Source organism: Podarcis melisellensis (assembly GCF_964234715.1).
Source record: "Podarcis melisellensis genome assembly, chromosome: 9".
In the NCBI taxonomy this organism is placed as follows: Eukaryota; Metazoa; Chordata; class Lepidosauria; order Squamata; family Lacertidae; genus Podarcis; species Podarcis melisellensis.
The window spans coordinates 48637452-48657311 of NC_138541.1; the positions used below are offsets into that span (position 1 = coordinate 48637452).

General features: G+C 39.7%; 1 protein-coding gene and 1 long non-coding RNA gene across 5 annotated transcripts in view; one reads left to right on the top strand and one right to left on the bottom strand.

Moving 5' to 3' along the window:
* The window catches only part of TENM3 (teneurin transmembrane protein 3), a 1264289-nt gene that overhangs the window by 323779 nt on the left and 920650 nt on the right, over positions 1–19860 (top strand). The gene's annotated exons all lie outside the window — the stretch shown is intronic.
* On the bottom strand, positions 10126–18690 carry LOC309378245. 3 transcript variants are annotated; one of them, XR_014171933.1, is made up of 4 exons: positions 18612–18690; positions 17162–17437; positions 13535–13646; positions 10126–10848 (listed from the first exon to the last, which is right to left on the bottom strand). It is a non-coding gene; the product is annotated as an uncharacterized lncRNA (long non-coding RNA). The 3 variants fall into 3 exon arrangements; XR_014171934.1 differs by having other exon boundaries at positions 17162–17262; positions 18492–18631; XR_014171935.1 differs by lacking the exon at positions 18612–18690 and adding an exon at positions 18492–18591.

The window sequence follows — 19860 nt, forward strand, 5'->3', positions numbered from 1 at the left end:
GTGACTTGAACTTCTCTTCCTGTGTTTTGCAAAAGGGCACAAATGGGTAAGTGTTCTTTGGCAGAAAGCATGTGCTGGCCCTGCATCAGAAATGTATTGAATTCACTACAGGGAAGATTTTCAACTTCCCCACCCCAGGGGCGTAGTAAGGGGGCGGGGGGAGGGCTCAAAAAGGAACAATTACTGCCCTACTAGGGCGCTTCATAAAAAAACCCTTTTTTTGAAAATGCCTGCTCCAACGGTCTTATCTTACTACACTAGGGATTATATAGCTATATCAGAAATTTCATGCTTATCAGTTAATATCTTGACCCTCCTCCATGAAAATAACTGTTTACTTGGCTGTTTTCTTATGTCATGAAGGCTGAAATTTCAATTCAGTGAAGCCAAAACACAGTCCATCCTGTAGATTGAAGTATCTGTCCACAGTCATCTCCTTGTTATCAGAGGCGCATAATCCACATTCCTTTGTAAGAAAATATGAAATAATGTAAAACTATTTTTGCAGGCAAAAAAAAAAATCAATGTTGGGGGGCGGTGACAAGAAATCTTTCGCACCGGGTACCACCTGACCTTCCTACACTTCTGCCCCACCTTTTACATACTAATCAAAAGCATAAAAAGGAATATGTGAGCTACATACCGGCATCCATGTAGTTAAAAGACTGTGTTGCCAATGCAGTTAATACATGCACAGAGGAGAAGTACAACTTTCCCCTTCATTCCTTATCCAGACATATTAAAAAGGATGCATGAAAGGTAAAAGTAACGCACCATTGTTGCGAACAGAGGCAAACTGTCCACAAATAGCAGCATCAGTGACTAAATTTGGCTATACCATGATGTGGCGGAACTGTTAAACTCTCATGTTCCATCATTGCAGACACTACCTCTTGCATGGACCCCCTTGTAGCTACTATTTACATCACATCTGGTTGGACTTGGGTGAGGTGCGGCATGGGTAGCCCATACAGATGCTAGATTAGATAGATTCCTGATTCCTACAGTTCTTAAACCACCTCAAAAAAGTTAGACAGGCATCCATGTGGAACCCCTGCACTATACAAACATAATATGTATGATTGAGAATGGTCTGGTCTGTTTCTTCAGACACTGTTGCAGTCCCAACTAATGCACTGCAGCTCAGAGCTCTGTTAACTGTTGAGCATACTTTGATTTTTAGGAGGCTTGCATTGGTGATAGTTTGCCCATGCCTGCTTTCCCTTCCCATCTCTCATCCTCGTCTTTATCTCCTGCCAGCCTTTTAGTAGTGTTGTTGCAGCATTTGAAATGTGCTGTTATGCAGGTTAGCATTCTGAAAGTGATTGCCAGGAACACCTGTACTTAATGTCTGAGCAGAGTGGAAAAACTAGGCAGAAGCTCATGCTGCTAAAAGTACCATGGTTGTGATCTGTTGCAATGACACTTTCGCAAGGTGTAAATGTGATTGCTACAAAGACCAATGGACAGTAAAATGGCAAATAGTGAGGGAACATCCCTGGGGGACGCAGGGTGTAAACAGAAAACCCTATAGTTTGTATAGAAGAACAAGAGTATTCCCAAAATTTAATTATGATACCAGAAAAAAAAATTAAGCATTGAATTAAAATTGTACCAAAAAAGATTGAGTGAGCAATCTGACCTTCACGTTAATGAAATGAAAATGTGGTCTGCTGAGCAATTTGAGCTATATATTCATGCTCTAACTGGGGAGTAACACATAAAAATTGGTTGTTGTATACACAATTCCTCAGCCTGATCCAAAGCTGGGACTGTGCACACATAACACTGTAAAATAAGTATGAACAGTGCTTTTTTCTGGGGAGATGCAGGGGTACACATAACCCTAAACATTTTGTGAATCTAAATTTGGCCTCATTGAGCGGCAGTATTTCAATATGAATAGGAAAATGAGAGTACCTCTAAACATTTATTTTTTTAAAAAAAGCACTGAGTAGGAATAACATCAAGGTATACTCAATGAGAAGTCGGAGTGAGATTTATCCTTCTACCCACCAAGAGAGGTCAGAAACAAGCTAAAAAATAACCTTGCCTGTCTGATGGAGAAATGTAAGAGAGCAGAAGGCAAGCAGAAGCCCATGCAGTCAAAGGAAACTGGCTTGGCAAACACAAAACAACAATGGCCAAGTACATGTCGTATGCATCTAAAATAGATCTCTGCCTTCAGACATTTTACTGGACATGACTGCCATCTTCAAAGCGCTGCAACTTAACATAACGTCCTGTGGGTGTCTCCAGCCATTCACCTACATTTTCAGGACAGACACCACAGGCCAATTTAAGGTTAAATCAATTTTGGTTCAGCAGTGACCTGTGTAAACTAATGATGAAGACACCTGAAAGTGTCCAGCTTTGAGAGCATGGGTCAAACACTGTTAATACCACACACAATGTACAACTGTATGCCGAGCCAGAAGTCTTAGAGGTTAAAGTGATAGAACAGGTTATGTCAGTTTCCAGGATTTACCAAACAGCGCTGACCTGTGTTTGAACTTTAGCTCTCAGTGCTCTTGACCCAAATATGTCAGATGAGGAAAAATCTCACACAAAGAAGCTGTGAATCTCCATCATTAGCTATTCAGCAATACCCAAGTGATCTTTTTAGCAGTTCCCAAGCACACTTACTTCCAAGTAGATGTGTATAGGCTTGGGGTATCATGAAAAAGCCATGTAAAAATGTCACCTTTTATACTAACAGACTGACTTCTATATTTCTGCCATCACTGACATAAAGCAGATATAAAGAACAGACATTTATGTGAACCGCGGATATATAGTAATCTACAAATACATGTTTATCTGAAATCACATTAATATTGGCTTTTCTTATAATGCTTAGCTCTTCACATTTCAATCCATCACTGTTTCAAGGACTGTAGAAGCATTTAAGGCTTTGAATATAGGTGTTTCTTTGTTTGTTTGTTTGTTTGTTTGTTTGTTGCATTTGCTCACTTCTGCCTTGGCCCCGCTTGCCACTATTTTTTCCCTCCAAATAATGTTGTGCTGTGACATAATCTAAAAAACTTCTCATCCAGCAATATCCCAGCTTCCACTCTTGTGAGATCTGCCTATATATCTCGAGGTATGCACATTCTTGAGGTAATTCTAATCTGAAATAGTTCCCAAACTACAGGTAGAAACTACAACAGGGAAACCTTTTAAACAGAGATGGATATGGATGCATGAGTTTCTGCCATCACCCATGCATTGCTAATAGACTAATGCAATGCACTCCAAGTGGGGCTGTCCTTGGAGACATCATCTTTCAAGCTTCAGCTAGTATATACTTTTGTGGTCTGTCTGCTGACAAGGATGAGAGTCTGTTTTGGCTTTGCACTCAGTATTAATGTAGGGAGTGCCTCCTTTCTTACATTGCTTATGATCCATGACTGTGATTCTGCAGGAGGCAAATATCAACTTTCACAGTTTGGAAGTGTAATTTAATAGTTGCTTCTCAAATCTATTCCAACTTGCAGTAGCTGCAAATGTTCCTCTACCAGGAACCTTCACTGCCTTTCCTTTCCTAAACATGCTGGTGGTTGTGGCAGTAGGCTCTTGAAGCGTCTCCGTTAAGATCTAGACAGTGTTGTACGCATAAACAGAACTAAGAGAACTATTATATCCTGCTGGTTCCACCCAAAACCATGTGGACTTTCTCTTGGTTCTGCTTGCATGAATACTGTTGCAAATATTTGCAGCAGAGTCAAGGCAGGAGGGCATCTGTACCCAGTCATTTTCCTAGAGACAAAATCAACTTCAAGGTAAAACTGCAAAAAGTCAAATATTTATCAGATGATCCCACAATTAAATCACTATGCCAAGCCCATTTAGGATTGGTAAGGGAAGTTGGCTTATTGCTAATTTCCCTCATTTAAAGAAATTAGCTTCGTCGAGACCCAGGGCACAAGTTCCTTTCCTGATGAAACACTCATACTCTAGAATTCCAGAAGGGACAAAACAAATGTAACATCATTTAAAACAGTTTTAAAACAGCTTCAAGTAAATAAGAAAAGCCAAAAATCTGATCAAGGAGTTGGAAACACTACTCATTGTCTTCAGCTAACTCTCCTTGGCAAATTGAGGAGACAGAAGAGTCGCAAGACAGCCCAACCAGAAACTTCATTTTCTTCTTTGTCTGCCATTAATCTTACCTCAGAGAATGGAAACACTCTGAGCAGTGCCTCTAATTAAGACCTTGATAATCAAGCAGGTTCATGAGAATTTGACTCCTGATGAAGGAAAGTTCCAACAGTTGTCTTCCCATTCTCTCTTTAAAAAAAACCAACACATTTTACTACTTAGTGGTAAGATTAGAAATAGTAACAACGCAATTATAAGTAGCCAGTCATTATTTTATCATCTTTGTTTTAATTGTAATAATGTTAGTCATGATGAACTTAATATGCAGCTAATGTGGATTTGTATGTACTTCCTCCAGAAGTTCATTTTAATGTTACCATTTTATTCATGTTCAATTATTCTAAAGTGTTGCTGAATTAACAAGATCTACTTAGTCTTAATCACTACTCATCTCACTTTGCAGCACAGACATTTATGCTTATGAGGGCCCTCCAAAGTAGAATGAGACAGGTAATTTGAAATATATTAACTTTTTTTTAAAAAGTACCGGTATAACAACATGTTCCATCCCATAACCAGTAAACTTTTCACAGCAAACCCGTTAACGGATGAGAGCCTTTTATCATGGCTTTTTCCTGCACCACTTAGTGACACCAGAAATCTTGTGTTCCATTCCACTCACCATTGCTCAGGTTTCCAGAAGAGGGTATGTTGGTGCTGAATGAGCCATGATGTCAGTTGTCCCATTTCCTGTATTGCCACACAGCCTGTGAAGTAGCCAAAGTGCTATAGGTAATTCCGGTGCCCAGTGTGGTACGCACATCGGCTGGGGCTCCACTTCATTAAGTGGTGCTGCTGGGAGATCCGCCCCTTCGCAGCCCCTCCTGCCTGGTCATGCCCCAGCAGCGGCTGCTCTCGCTGCTGCTGCTGCTGAGGTTGCAGGGAGCCTAGGGCGAGGAGAAGGAGGAGGACGCAGGAGGCAGAAGGGAGAGAGCCGCACGCAGCCCTTGCTGCAATTGACTGGACGGGGCAGCTGCCCTCCAACTTCTTTCCTCCAGCAAAGCAGACGGGGCATGCCGCAGAGGGATGGGCGAGGGGAGAGAAGATCAAAGAGATGTGGGGGTGGGCAGCAGTGAAGGGAGTGGGGAGAAATCCAAGAGCAAAGGAAGGAGGACAACTAGGGGGAAGATGGAAGCAACGCGGAGATGATAGGCAGGCAAGAGGGTAGAATGAAGGGGGATGAAGCCAGAGAAAGAAGAGCCACCCATGGGGGTAGGGCGAGCACTGGCAGAAGAAGAGGGATGCGGGGAGAGCGGCGTGCCATGCCCCTGGCATGTACACCACGCCCCCGGCACGTAAGCCAGCCCTGCCCCCACCTGCTCTCCGACCCCTGGTGCTGGAGCATGAAGCTCCACCACTGGGGGCGAGCCAAGGCAGGGGTGCTGCGTGGAGCCTCTCCACAACCTCCCCCTCAGCTGTAGGGCAGCTGAGGGAGAGGCGATGGGCAGGCGCCTAGTGCCAGCCGCATTATGTTACGTTTCTGGACTGAACTAAAAAGCTTTGTGAGCCCATTTCTTTTTATAAAAACAACCTCATATTTTTATCATTTTGTCACCCCCCTCACTGGTGACACCCGGGGTAGCTGCACCCACCACACACCCCTTCCCACACCCCTGCCAGGAAGAAAGCTTTGGTGAGCCTCCCTGTGCCTGTCTTCTGTTTAGCTGTGGCAACACCACATGAGAGGGTTATACATTGTATTTACGTCCATATAAACAAAAGGTGTCACTCTGCAGGGGAAAGTAATCATACCATATGCCACAGTTCCCCAAGATGCATGGGATGTGTTCATTCTGAAATCAAAAGAAACAATTAACTCCCACCCTCTATATATAAATATATATAGCTTCAGATTTATGTCATAGAGATTTGCTGAAATTAGTGCATTTCGCTTTGGTCTGCCTAGTTCATTTTGGATATGAGAGCTGGGCTGGGTGAGATAAAACCAGAAGAGGATTGGAAGGTTACTTGACAATTTCTGCCTGCACCTTTCTAGTGTAACAAGTACATTACATACACACATACATCTGCTATTATGTGAAAGGGGCAAACATGTGCTTAAAATACAGCTGATTGCCTCACACATTTAGTATGGCCTCGATGTTATATTATATATGTTTAGAATGCATCCCATGCATCTAAAATAGTGTTACACAACACCCCATCTCCACCCAGTGCGAGAATCCAAGGGCTTACGCCGAGTTTCTGTTTCCTTTGGAACAAGGCACAGCAGAGACTGTGGTGCCATTACATTATATAGTTTACAATATATAGTTTATATACACCTATAAACTACAGTGAAACCTCTACCTGCAACCATAATCCGTTCCGGAGGTTGAAACGGGTTCCTGGGAGAGGTGCAGGTGGTGAGTGCTGCTTCTGCGCATACGCGACCGGCGGCAAACCCTCCGGTTACTTCTGGGTTTGCTGAGGACATTGGGTGAAATGGACGCAAGCGGAGACACACGTAAGAAGAGGTTTGACTGTACTATAAACAGATGCAAATTAGACCCCAGTGTTTTTCTTACAGTCCCCTTCTCAATATGCCTAATTTGAATTAATCAATTTTAATCTAGCATGTAAATTCTCAAAAATCTCAATTTTTTTGTACAATCTTTGTTTGCAGTAACCAAAATCATGTTATCAACATATACAAGCAGAAAAGTCATTTTCACATTGTTGTTTTTCCTCATGAGACATCAGTTGAATTGGACCACATTTTTCAGTATGAATAGGTTGCCTAGGCTCTGTGGAACTTTTCTGGCTTTGCTTGGGGATAGAAGGTCTTGTTCTCTTCCTCAACAAACAACTTCCACATATTTCACTATTCAGGTCAACTTTGCTAGGTTTAATTTCCATTCTTCTCACCAAACCTTTCTTTGGCATCTCTGCTATAATCCCAAAGCCTCTATGCCCAAGCCTTTTGTGCCACAGATGAACACAGGTTGCACTTGAATTCTTCTTTACCATATTTGCTCACTCTTGAACTGTTTCTAGCACAAAGACTCCATTATTTTCAAAAACCTTGTGCGTACAAAACTCCATCTTTGGTAACTGCACATTTGTTGTGATTTAAATTTACATTAAAGCCATGCTTGGTCAGGGCTGGCACACTCAAAAGACTGTCTGATTATTGAAATTGTAAGAGAGTCTGATGTGATGTAAGGAATATCTTGCTAATTGAAGTGAATCTTACAGAGTTAACCTTTAGAACTATAGGACCACTGGGGACTAACAAGGTGCTGTTTCCAATTACTTAAAGAAAATGTTAGAAAATGAGATATTGCTGCATTAATTATGTTTATTGTTTCCTGATAGAGGCAGAGTGTGGGCAGTAGGATTCATATGTCCTATGTTCGATATCTTTTGCAATCCTATAGTGGTTTGCAATCCTATATTGCATGCCTAGATTTTAAAGAGCTGAGGTTAGTGCCCACTATATATAGGTATTCTGAAGACTATCCACTCTTAGATTACAATGCCTCCCAGCTATTAATGTGGGTGGTTAATTAATAGCGTCGTCTGCGACTGGACCTAACGGTCAGGGGTCCCTTTACCTTTACCTTTATAGAGGTTCAGGCTCTGAAAAAGCTGCTTACAGCCTTCTGGATATAACCAAAGGTTCTGCCTGCAATTTATACAGCTGAGAAATACAGTTTCAACAGTCCCCTCTTCATATCAAATTGGATAGTAGAGATATTTAAGAGAGGTTCCTTTTCACTGTTCTCTAGCTCTGAGAATCCTATTCTTTGAAATATGCAGGTTAATCTAGTGCAACATTTTGTTTCCAACTGTAGCATGCCAGATGTTCAATGTTGTCCAGGAAGTCCTCAAGCAAGTCATGACAGACACAGTTCTCTCTTTTTTCTTTGTCTCTGCAGGTAGTGAATATATAAAGCTGGCTTGTACCAGCTGAGACCACAGGTCCTTCTTGACCAGTGCTGTTTATTCTGACTGCCTGGCTGTGTCTTTCCAAGGTCTCATACTAAGTCCTTTCTCTGCCTTGCTATCTGAGATCCTTTTAACTAAAGATACTTGGAACTGAGTAGGGAGATTTCTGCAAAGCATGTGCAGAAGAAAGAGCAGCAGAACTTGAGGAGAGAGCAGAAGGACTTCAAAGGCTGTAGGGTTGCCATGGCAGCTGTCACTCCTGTGATTTCAATGGCAATGGGGTGAAAGGGATGGGAGCGCTAGGCTGGTGGAATCATTACTGAAGAGAACATCCAGGTTTCCCTCTTGGAAAAGGTTGTGTGGTAGCTAAACATTCCTCTTCTCCCATTAGATTAAAGAATCTATGACCTTTTACATGGGGGGGGGTTGTTTATGTTTGTTCCTGTGCTAGATATTTTTGTGTTTTTATTGTGTAAACTGCCCTGTGATCTTCGGATGAAGGGTGGTTATTATTATTATTATTATTATTATTATTATTATTATTATTTGCTTTAACTGTGTTTCAGCCTTCTTTGGCAACCCACAAAAGTCTTTCAGGGTCAATGTAAGATGCCTTCTTCTGACCAGGCATTTTGATGACAGGATTTAACCATGGAATTATTTTAGTTGTGTGTTTAGATTGCATGTCCTATGCTTTTTTCTGGATATTTTTAATTAGCTGCCCTGGGCTCCTTCGGAAGGAAGGGCAGGATAACAATCTGACAAACAGTAATAACAGAACCATAGAATCAAAAAAGGTTGGGAGTGAACTGAGGCTGGAATTTCTTAAGAGCCAACTGTCATCTAAAGATGGGCACTTTTCCTATGCTTCATGGTCGCCCTCCAAACTCTTGAATTGTTGTTGGATTGCTGATGTTATGTGGGAGGTATTTGGTTTCTTGAGCTAGGAGAAATCACCAATTAGGGTCCTGACTTTGGTTGGATGTGCTATGGGTGCTATGAGATCTGTTTCAGTGGGCTGTTTCCAGCCACACTCACTTTCAGTGATCACCAGGATCAGCTCGGAGACAGGAACTAGGGCAAGATCCTCTGTCAGTTACATTGTAGCCACCATCTCAGTTTCTAGGTAACTGTTGAGCTTATGACATCTCTGACCTTTTATTAAGACTTTATTAATGATCGCTCTGTCACTACTCATCCCAGTATGGCTTCATGCTCAGGGCAGTTGGATTTGGGGCAGAAAACTGAACCTTAAACTCAGCTATAGAGTTGTTGGACGGGATTTCACATATCCCTAAATTTCAAGTGAAACTGGATTTAAAGTTTCATGTGTGAGAAAGATTGTAAGGAAGAGAAGCAAGTGTCTGTTTCTGTTTACACTGTGCCTCTTTTACATATCCATTTTATTTGTATTAAGAACACAAGGCCCTAGTAGCATTGGGTGGGTGGGAGTAGAACTTGATCACATTTGTCTGAGGAAATGATTAATTATTCCATTATGCTGCCTTTTGGAATAATGTGCACACTAAAATGCAGCTAAGTATCTCCTAAAGGAGAAAGTAAAACCAAAACATACCAAACTTAGAATCCTCTGGGCTATGCTGATATAGGTGGTTTAGAGATGGAATAGTGATCTTTATCTCATGATTTTACATAATAAATTGATTTTATGACTTTGACCAAGCAGTTTGCCATTAAATATATTCATGGTAAAAGGTTTATTTATCTTTATCAAAATTGCGGCATGATGTTCTTACCAGCAAGGTTGTACTAGAATCACTGTAGGAGAGGTGTGACCATTTCATCATTCATTACTATTTCAGATTGAGTCACTAGAGCACTGGTAGCTTTAAGTGCCTAGAGTAGCCAGCTGATCAGGATTGAGTAGACACCCCTTTGTTCTAAATAGAGCATACTCTAACCTTTAAACCTTATGACTGCTGTCTTGCCCTGCTTCCTGTGTCTGGGTGACAAACATTGGTTGGGATAATATTTGCCTTGGTTTCTCTTTACAGTGAAAAGTATAGTATATATTGTTATCATTTTCAGCTATGAACTACCAACTGTGCTAAATTATTTGTGGCAACACTTTAATATAGGATCCTATCCAGCAGCAAACACAATATATACGGTAATACCTTTAAAGCAAATACCTTTGTAGGAAGAATCCTATAGAAAGCTATCTAGTGGTTGACTGACAAAAATGTTTTGGATCTGGGTATGTTGAACAAACCGTGTGATATTTGCATGCTCCTTACTTACACAAAAATGTTCTGAACCACTCAATTCCTCTTGGCTTCAAAGCATAACATATGGTCCCTTAGCCCAGGACACAATTTGAATGGGTCATAGAATGAGCAATAATACATATTTTTGATACATTCCAGTTTTAAACTTCTGAGGTTTAGCCAACATCTATTGAGAAAGATAGAAAATGTTAGCCTATTTTTCATTGGATTTTGATGATGCATCTTATTTAAATTCTCTGGGATCATGCTGTGAAAAATGGTGTCAGTGCAGTGGTAGAGAAGCAGTTGGACCCTAAGCAATGCTCATTGAAGTGAGATAAGACTTTCTCACCTTTCCTCCCATCTGAAATCCCTGTGCCGTCAAAAAGCTTCTCCTGAGGATCAGGGGACCATCTTGAACACGGTGGGTTGTTCTATGGGGAAGCTTGTGGGTGAATTGCCCAAAATCTGTTAGGCACCTTCCTTCAACTCTCAGGTATGGTTTTTCAGGAGCCAAAGGAGCTGTAGTGGGGAGGAGGTGATGGAAGCTCCTCTTCTGCCCACTTGCCTTCATGAATGGTTTTTAAGGATCAAACAGAGGATACCAAGGCATGAAAGAATACATGAAATTATTTCCCCGCCAATACATGCACCACCACCCCAAACTTCTACATCAAAAAAATTAAACCCCATGAACATGCCAGACAATATCATATATGGTAGCTGATTAGATACATTGGCCTTTATTCTATTTAAACTATTATTAATAATTCTCAATGTTAATAATACTGTTATTTGTTACTTATGCAAGTTGTTTTTTTAAAAAAGTATCTCTCCTTCAATAGCCTTTTTTTAAAAAAAAATCAAATTTAAACCTCTGAGCATACATTTTCTGAGCTATTTAATTGTGTTCCTAAATGAAATACAAGCAAGAGATAATGGTGTATTAAGATTAGACATATTTATATAACTTTAAGGCTATTAAGGCTGTTTAATCCTTATGAGTGACATCAATATGGACCTAATTAGCACAGTTTGCAGCCACTTCATAATTCAAAAGAATGTGATCATTCAGCTGGAAGCACGTTTGACAGAAACTCCATAGTCATGAAGGTAAAAGCTTGCAAAATCACCCACTAGGATGGAGAAGCTGTCATTCTTCCATCAGTGCTGTTGAATACTAATGTCAAGGTCAGACTAGTGTAATTTTAGGCTGCCAAAATATTGCTAGATCGAATACAGTAGTAAATGATAAAGAAAGTAAACTTTGATAAACTTTGATATGGTAAGCTATAAAGTTTGTTACACTGGGGTTTACAGTGTACTATACCTAGACAGAAAGAAAAGGCAAAAAAAAAAAAATTCATAGTATGCATCCTTAGATTATTTACGAACACATACTTTTAAATGCTTATATGAAACATTATGCAACCAAGCAGATAGTTAACTCCTGTTGCCATGACTGTACTATAAAATATTGACTGTATTGTCGAAATTTAAAACATGCTGGTTACTTATTAGTTTAAAATAGGCAGTCTTTAAAACAACAATTGCAAACAATGTTCAAAGTATACATAATTCTTTTAAAATTACTTTCCTTAACACAATCTTATATCCCAGATTCACAGACTTTCCACACAATCTTATATCCCAGATTCACAGACTTTCCACATAAGCACTCTTTCACTTCACCTCCAGGAACGTTTGTTTTGCTTTATAAAACCATTTATCTTGCTTTCGATTCCCAAAAGCAACCTCAAAGCAAGCTTTCATAATAGTCAATCATGAAGAAAATATAATCAAACAACCAAGTGTATACAAATATTCTAGCTATGTGGACAGGGCTGATCATGTGTGTCTTTCCAAACCAACCAAAACTGTTCTGGGAGGTAGAGTGATAATCAGATTGGAATGACTGGCGCAATCAACTCTGCCAACAGACTACCAGTATTCACACACACTTTCCTAGTTGCATGTAATTGCACCACAAAAAAAGGTCTCCCACTGCTGCTGTGTATGTGGAAGGAAAAAAGTTTGTTTGACACGAAGTTAGAATTAAGACTCCTCATTATGGAGAAGTGACAATTTCCCATGTTGGGCAAAAAATTCCTGCACTGCAGGGGGTTGGATTAGATGATCCTCATGGTCCCTCCCAACTCTACAATTCTATGACAAAATATTTTGCACCCCAGAACTCACATTATATTAATATTATAATCCTGGCTAAAGTGCAAAGCTGGCATGCAAACTCTTACATGCAAGAAGGCAAAATATTACATTTCTAGAAATATGACATTAGATTTTTGGCAGATTTGTACTGTTCCACATTTTGACTCAGACCTTATCCAGTTTAGATTTAACCTTTTCCTAGCAGCACAGAAGAAAAAGTCCTTGTGTATTTTATGTTATTTTGATTATGAAGAATTGGTACACTAATTTGGATCCATCAGCATGGCATGGGAAATGTTCCATTAATAGTTAAGGATTTTGTAATAAAAAAAATCAATATTTGTTTCAATTTTCATCTAAAGCTGAGATTTTAAAGAGAGAAAAGCCAGCTTCCACTGATATTTTATACACTGGATATTTTATAATCCTGGAGATGGCTTTTTTGGAGCCATCTTCCCACCCCCACCCCACTTCCATAAAATGCTTCCTCAGTTTTTGATTGATTTTACATTGCATGAATATGTCAATGAGGAGTTGCAAAGAATACCTCAGTAGGATTGCTTTTCATATTCACATACAGCTTTGAAAGATGTCTAAAATGACATGTTTGCAGTAAAATATACATGGCCGGGTGAACTTTCCTGGTCCTATCTTGCGCCTCAGTAATTCTAAAACAGAATCTGAAGTCTTTGTTCTGATAAACTAGACGTTTTTTAAAAAATATATATTTAAATGAAATATTCAGAGACTCCATACACACACAGCAATGTATTCTTTCTCTTCTGGCCCATGGTTAACTTTCATTCATATTAATGTGAGTTAGAAATGTGCCTTAGGCAAAGACCTCTATTATTCTCATAACCTTTCTATTTAATATTTGTTTGTCTGAATTCATGTTACTTAGCAGACTAGAAATTGTAAATGTGTAGAATCCTTTGCATATTCATACTACTGGCGAGTGCTGCATCAAGCTTGTTGTTGGGGTATAGTCTTTGCTTTAGCAATGCTAAGTGCCCCATGTTTATGCTGTGTCTGTATATATTCTCTTTGGTTACTAAGAAGGTCTTCCCCAAGCATATACTTGCCAGCTATGTTGTACTGCAGCTCCAATTATCCTTGCTTATTGACCATGCCAGTGGAAGCTGAAATAAGTAGTAGTCCAAAGCTTGGAGGGGACTTCTGGAGAAGTGAATCATTCTGCAAGCAAGTTCAGGAGCATCAGATTCAGTTGGTCCACTGCAATAATCAGACTGAATTCCTCCCCCATCCCTCCCACCTCATATTCTTCCAGCTGGTAGAAGCTAGCAAAGTGCCCACAGCCTGGTGATAAAGAAAGGGGCTGTTTTGTTTCCATCTGAAGCACATGGATATATAAGCCACTTTCTTCAGCCAGCAAAGGGAAGAAGTGACAGTGGAAGGAAATGAAAGCAATATAGTGGGCAGGTGTAAAATGATCGAGTTCGAAGGGATCTAGTCTAACTCTCTGCTTGGTACAGGACATTCAGACCTAGATAGCCCCATCATGGCTGTTGAGCCTCTGCTTCAAAACATTCCACTGGAGAGAACCCACCACCGCATTAAGTCATTGGTTCCATTACCAAACTATTCTTACCATTAAGATGTTTCTCCCAATGTTTAATCAATATTCAACAGGCTAGTAAGTCTGCATGCTTTGTTGAGGCTTCCCCTTTTTCCAAGATAAATATGTTTCTTGCTTAGGCAAGAGAGAGCAAGCTGTGGAGGCAGGATACAATCCCTAATTTGAATCAGGACATGTTGCAAGGGGACAGAACCTGACTCAATTTGGCACCACCCTATTCAAAAGGAGCAGGTTAGCAATTGAAGGCACAGCACAGATAGTAGTAGTAAGGTGATTCTGTGGCAGAGGCCACCAGGAAACTGACCTCCCCAAACAAAAACAAAAAAAGCAAGCCAGCACTAGAACATTTAATTCCTGCCTTTGAACAGCATTTCGTGGTAACATTCAGCAAGTGAACAAGATGCCAGGCTTAGTATATAATGCAGTTTTGAGTCCTGACAACTATAAGGTTTAAAGGTTCACACAAGTGGAATTAACTGAAAGAGCTGTATGGAAGTTGGCCAAAAACAAATAAATCAGGAACACCGTGTGTGTGTGTGTGTGTGTGTGTGTAACAGAGTTAAAAACATATCTATAAAGTCTTAGTCAAAAATATTAGAAAATTAACCATATGTTGATAACACATATCCTTTGATTTCTTCTCTACGCTAAGAATTCTTTATCAACATGAATTACAAGCTTCCTTACTTCAGATCCCTTCTCAATAGCTACCTTGTTTGCTCCCTAACCGCTAGTTCTTGTCCCATGCCCCACTGCAATTTAGCCTGTGACCAAGCTTAAATAAATTTGTCTAAAACAATCACATCTTTTTTCAGTGTTTATCCCTGGATCCACTTCCTTCTACTTTGATAATTTTGCAGTGTTGAATTTTAGGTTGCAATGTCCTAGGGTAGAGCACTCTTGTATTCTGTAAAGAAGGTAAAAGGAAGCTATGGTCATCCATATGTTCTTGGGCACCAATTCTCATCAGCCCCAGCCAGTGTGGTCAGTGCTCAGGGATGATGAAAGTTGGGACCTAGCAAAATCTGGAGGGTCACAGATTCCTCATTCCAACTTTAAAGTGATAGTGTAAAAGCAATGCAGATGATGTGGCATTCAGCTGTAACCTTTTTATGGTGGCAAGTGGAAGTGTCTTTTTGACATCACTGATCACCAGATTCATTCATTCTGAGTGGATACAATTATTTTTAAAACAAGTTGCCTACTGCTGTTTATGGCTTATCATTCTTCCTTAAGTCATAATGAGGAATTTAGACATATAAATATTGAGTAAAACTCCAGGTACTTTTAGTGTCAGATATTGTTTTGGAAAGGCAAGTTTTCACATCAGTAATGCATAGAAGCCTCTTATTTCACTGTAATTGTTGAAATGTGTGCAATTTGTGTGCATTTATTTTTCTAAGTGTTTAAACAAGTTGGTGTAAATGATATCCTGGGACCTTAATGCATGTGGATTATAAAGGATTTAATGCATCATGCTCCTTTGGAGTGTTCTTAAGATGTATCAATGTCGTTTACCACTCTATGCTTAATTACAATGCTAAGAGTGCACCGTACAATAGGGTGATTTAATAACAACATAACCACATTAGATGGCAGTTTCTTATTGGAAGTGAAATCCTGCATTTCTGAACTCTCCACATTTACAGCACCTTAACCATTTATTCTATGCTCCATTACATATGCTACTACTCACCTTCGATTATATTATTGTAAACCTTTACCTACACTGTGTAACTGGTCTGCAATGGCCTTTCTGCAATAAAGCTACATTTTGCTTGTATTGTGTTGTAACGTAAACTCAACAGGCTGGTATTTGGGGGACTGATAAGTGGATGTTCACACTCCTGAATAAGACGTAGGGCAAAATGAGCTCTGGTCTTGTCCGCCTCTACAAACCTGTAGTTTATTAAGCTGAACAGCTACACATTATTCATAGCAATCAAGTATCCACACTTCCTTACTTACATGTGGTTTTATATGCATAGGTACTTTTGCATATTGAGGTTTATAATGTATATATGCTGCCAATACACTTCTTCCCGAATGTCGGCGGATCTTTCTCAAGCTTGCCTATCATATTTTTATGTACATTGGCAAATCCAAGTTCCTTGGAAAGGATGTAAAAGTAGAAGGCTGTTCTGCTTTTAAAGCTACTTGTGGTTCAAGTTTAAAGTTTTCAATAATTTATTCCCCATCAAGTCTTGTCTAAGTCTAAATTGGTAAAAATATTATAGCATAGATGAATGCCTGACCTTTTCCCATGGTACACTTGATAGCAGTTGTTTATATGGAGAGTAAAATCCTGATCAATCTGACACTTACTACAGACTTCCTGCTGCTTAGAAATGTGTACTGTAATAGCATTTGTATGTTTTCTTTCCTCCCCTAAGGTTTCAGAATCCTGCTTCACAAGAGCACAGCAAATTAGAAGAAGCAGCCTAGTCACTATAAGAGAAATGAAGTGATTTGACAATTTGTACGCTGTTTTAACCTGAATCCGATGTATCCACAATTAGTTGCATTGGTTGGAAGCAATCATGTGTGTGTTTGTATCTCTCTGTTTGTGGTTATTTCACAGTTCTTAACACAACTGTATACAATTAAATAAGCTTGACCTTTCCCCTCTCACCAACAAGGCCACAGATGCCGAAGAACTATGTTCTTAGGCTGCTTGAATTCCAAGATTAAAAATTAATCAGATTGTGTAGGGCAGAATTGGTTGAATTCAAGCATACAATATAATTGGGAGGAAATGGTTACCTATTTAGTGGGCCATGCCTAGTAACATAACTCTCTCTAAAATCATTTCACTCCTTAGAATGTTCTTTGCGGCTAGAGGGTGAAAGATAATCAATTCCCCCAAATGGGAAAACATTAAAAATAAAATAAGAGGTTTTGAGTTTAGAGATAATAGAAAAACTCAGATTTTCATGCTTCGAGACTTAGCCTTGCAGATAGGCAGCCAAAGGGGATTAACATAGGGAGAAGAGCCAGGTCCGAGTCAATTAAGTGATTTCTTTTCTATGCCAAATACACAAAAAGCACAAGAAATCATTTTAGCAAATAGGGAAGGTGAGTCTGTGTTACTGATTTGTGTTTTATATTTTACCTGGTATTGGAAGGCATAACCAGAGGTGGACAATCCACTGTGCAGCTCACAGACTTCCTGAATGTGACCTCTGCTCCCCTCCAAGCGTAACACATTCCTTGCTGGTGGATAGATAGAAAGAGATGGGCTATGAACAGTTTTGTCACTCTAAGCCACACACTGTACCTTTTTTCTTTTTCTTTCCAAAGAATGCCATTTTTCAGACAGAAGCCACTGAGTGTGGTGGCTGGAGTGGAGAGAGATGTTCTGTGACCAACTTCTTGGTCTTTCAGAAGCCTGCCCAAGAAGAGAGAGAACAGCCATTTGAGAACATGCATCTAATCCTGGCTTTAAAGCCTTCCCCTTTTCTGGAACTTAGGGGGCCATCACTTCTTGCCTGAGCAGAGAAAGAAAAGTCTTAGAAAGCACCCAGATTCTTAAGAGTAATGCTGACTGGGTAGTAATATTTAGGGCAGGGAGGACAGATCATGCTGGTCCATGTCAATTTCTCATATGCTCATCCCTAAATCCATACTGTCCTGTTATCACATGTACCAGCATTTTATTTTTTTTAAAGTTCCAGCCGTATTCTAGATTCAGGTAGGTAGCCATGTTGGTCTGACACAGTTGAAATATATACAAAAATTAAAAAATTGTCCAGTAGCACCCTAGAGACCAAATAAGTTTGTTCTTGGAATAAGCTTTTGTGTGCATGCACACTTCTTCAGATACCTCTGGCATGCACACAAAAGCTTATACCAAGAACAAACGTAGTTGGTCTCTAGGGTGCTACTGGACAATTTTTAAATTTATTTTTATATATACAGCCGTATTCCATTACCAAATACATCTGAAATGTTTTTTATCATACATTATTTCAGGAATTTTGTATATTTTTTAGCCAAAAGCTATTTTGCTAAATTTAGAGAAGTGAGAAATCTGAAGGATAATCACATGTTTATTTGCATGTTAGGACTAGTCATTGTGGATCAGGTCCCCTTACATTCACAGAAATCAAATTTCTTGAGCATTCCTAGCCCACTGCCAGCTTGTTTACAAAGGAATGTAGACCCTGAGGGGGAAAACCATTGCCCACTCCTGAAATACCCATAAAAATATAATTATGGCACCTTCTGTTGCCCTTCCTTTCAAAGAAAGGTACATACTATCATCTATATTTAGAAAGAAGGAAATGAAGGCTTTTTACATATGTGTGTGTGTGTGTGTGTAACATGTAATAATAATAATCAATAATATATTATTTATATGCCACCCATCTGACTGGGTTGTCCCAGACACTCTGGGCAGCTTCCAACAAAAAATACTAAAAAACAAAAACACAACATCATACACTAAAAACTTCCCTGAGCAGGGCTGCTTTCAGATGCCTTCTTTTAAAAATTACCTAGCTGTTTGTCTGTGGGCTTTTTGAAGCAGAATCTCTCCATCCACTTAACCAGGTCACACATACTTCATGCAAGTGTGAGGACCCTCAGGTACAGGAGAAGAATACAGAGCTGCCGGTCTCTCTGTCTGACCTTTCTACTCTCCTCCACCCAAGATCAAGGACTCCTCAAATGTTTTTGGTTGGCTGGAATGTATCCTTGAACTCTGGTAATGCCTCTTGCCTGCCCAGATGGAGGATAAAGAAGAGTGTGTGAATAGAAACTAGCCTACTATGCTGAGGTAAAATTTAAATTTGTTGCTCCACCTACTTTTGCTTTTGGCCCCACCTACTACTCTGGCATGTGACCTTTGGAAGGTTGCTCAGAAGGGGATGCGGCCTTCAAGCTGAAAATATTTTCCCACTCCTGAGGTAAATGTACCAAATAACACTATTATTTATAAACCAACACAGAAAAGGTTACAAAAGAGCCCTGAGGTAAATGGTTGTCGGCCATTAAATAAATGTTTTGAAGCGCTGTCATCTTTGTGGCAAAGCTTTTAGAATTGGAATTTAACCCCGTCCTGACTGAACAATTTTTTGTCAGGAGACGTTCTTTTCTCACTCCTGTTTAACCAAAGTTTTGTCACAACCCAGGTTTCCACGATAACCTTTGAGTGCCTCTGTTTTGGCATTTTGCAGGCTTGTCTTCTGAGTCTGAGTCTCCTGGGAAGAAAATTTAACTGGGATGCTCAAGCAGAGTTTTTCTGTGAGAAGCACCGCAACAGAAATTCCTCTCAGACTTGCTTATTGTTGCAGAGAGAGCCTTTGTAATTACCAAGGGATTAGGGCAGAATATGAAAAGTCCTGAAAGAAAGCAGCTTTCTTGCAGATCAAGAATGTGTGCTGCACAAACTCTGAAACCATCAGCCGGGTTAGTGAGGCAGAAGTGTATTAAAATGCTAAGAGTTCAAGGAGGAGGTCCTAGTGAAAACTCCTAATTAAAGAAATAAAAAAGAAGGTTTCTAAAGAGTGCCAGAGATTATGTCATTTGATTTCTCCAGGAAGAAAAGGGGTCTTTTGAGGATTGCAAATGAGATGACAATGCTGCGCCAATACAATGGACTTATCCCCTTTCCACAATAAAAGTAATGAAAACTGGGCTTAATGGTACATAAATAAAAATAATTAAATAGAAGATAGTGGTAGTGGTACATTACCTGAATTAATATACAAGATTAAGAGGCCAATAACCCAGAAACAACTTACTTTCTTGATCTTTTATATAAATTAATCCACCCTTTTAGGCATCAATATGATCTTACACCACACTGAG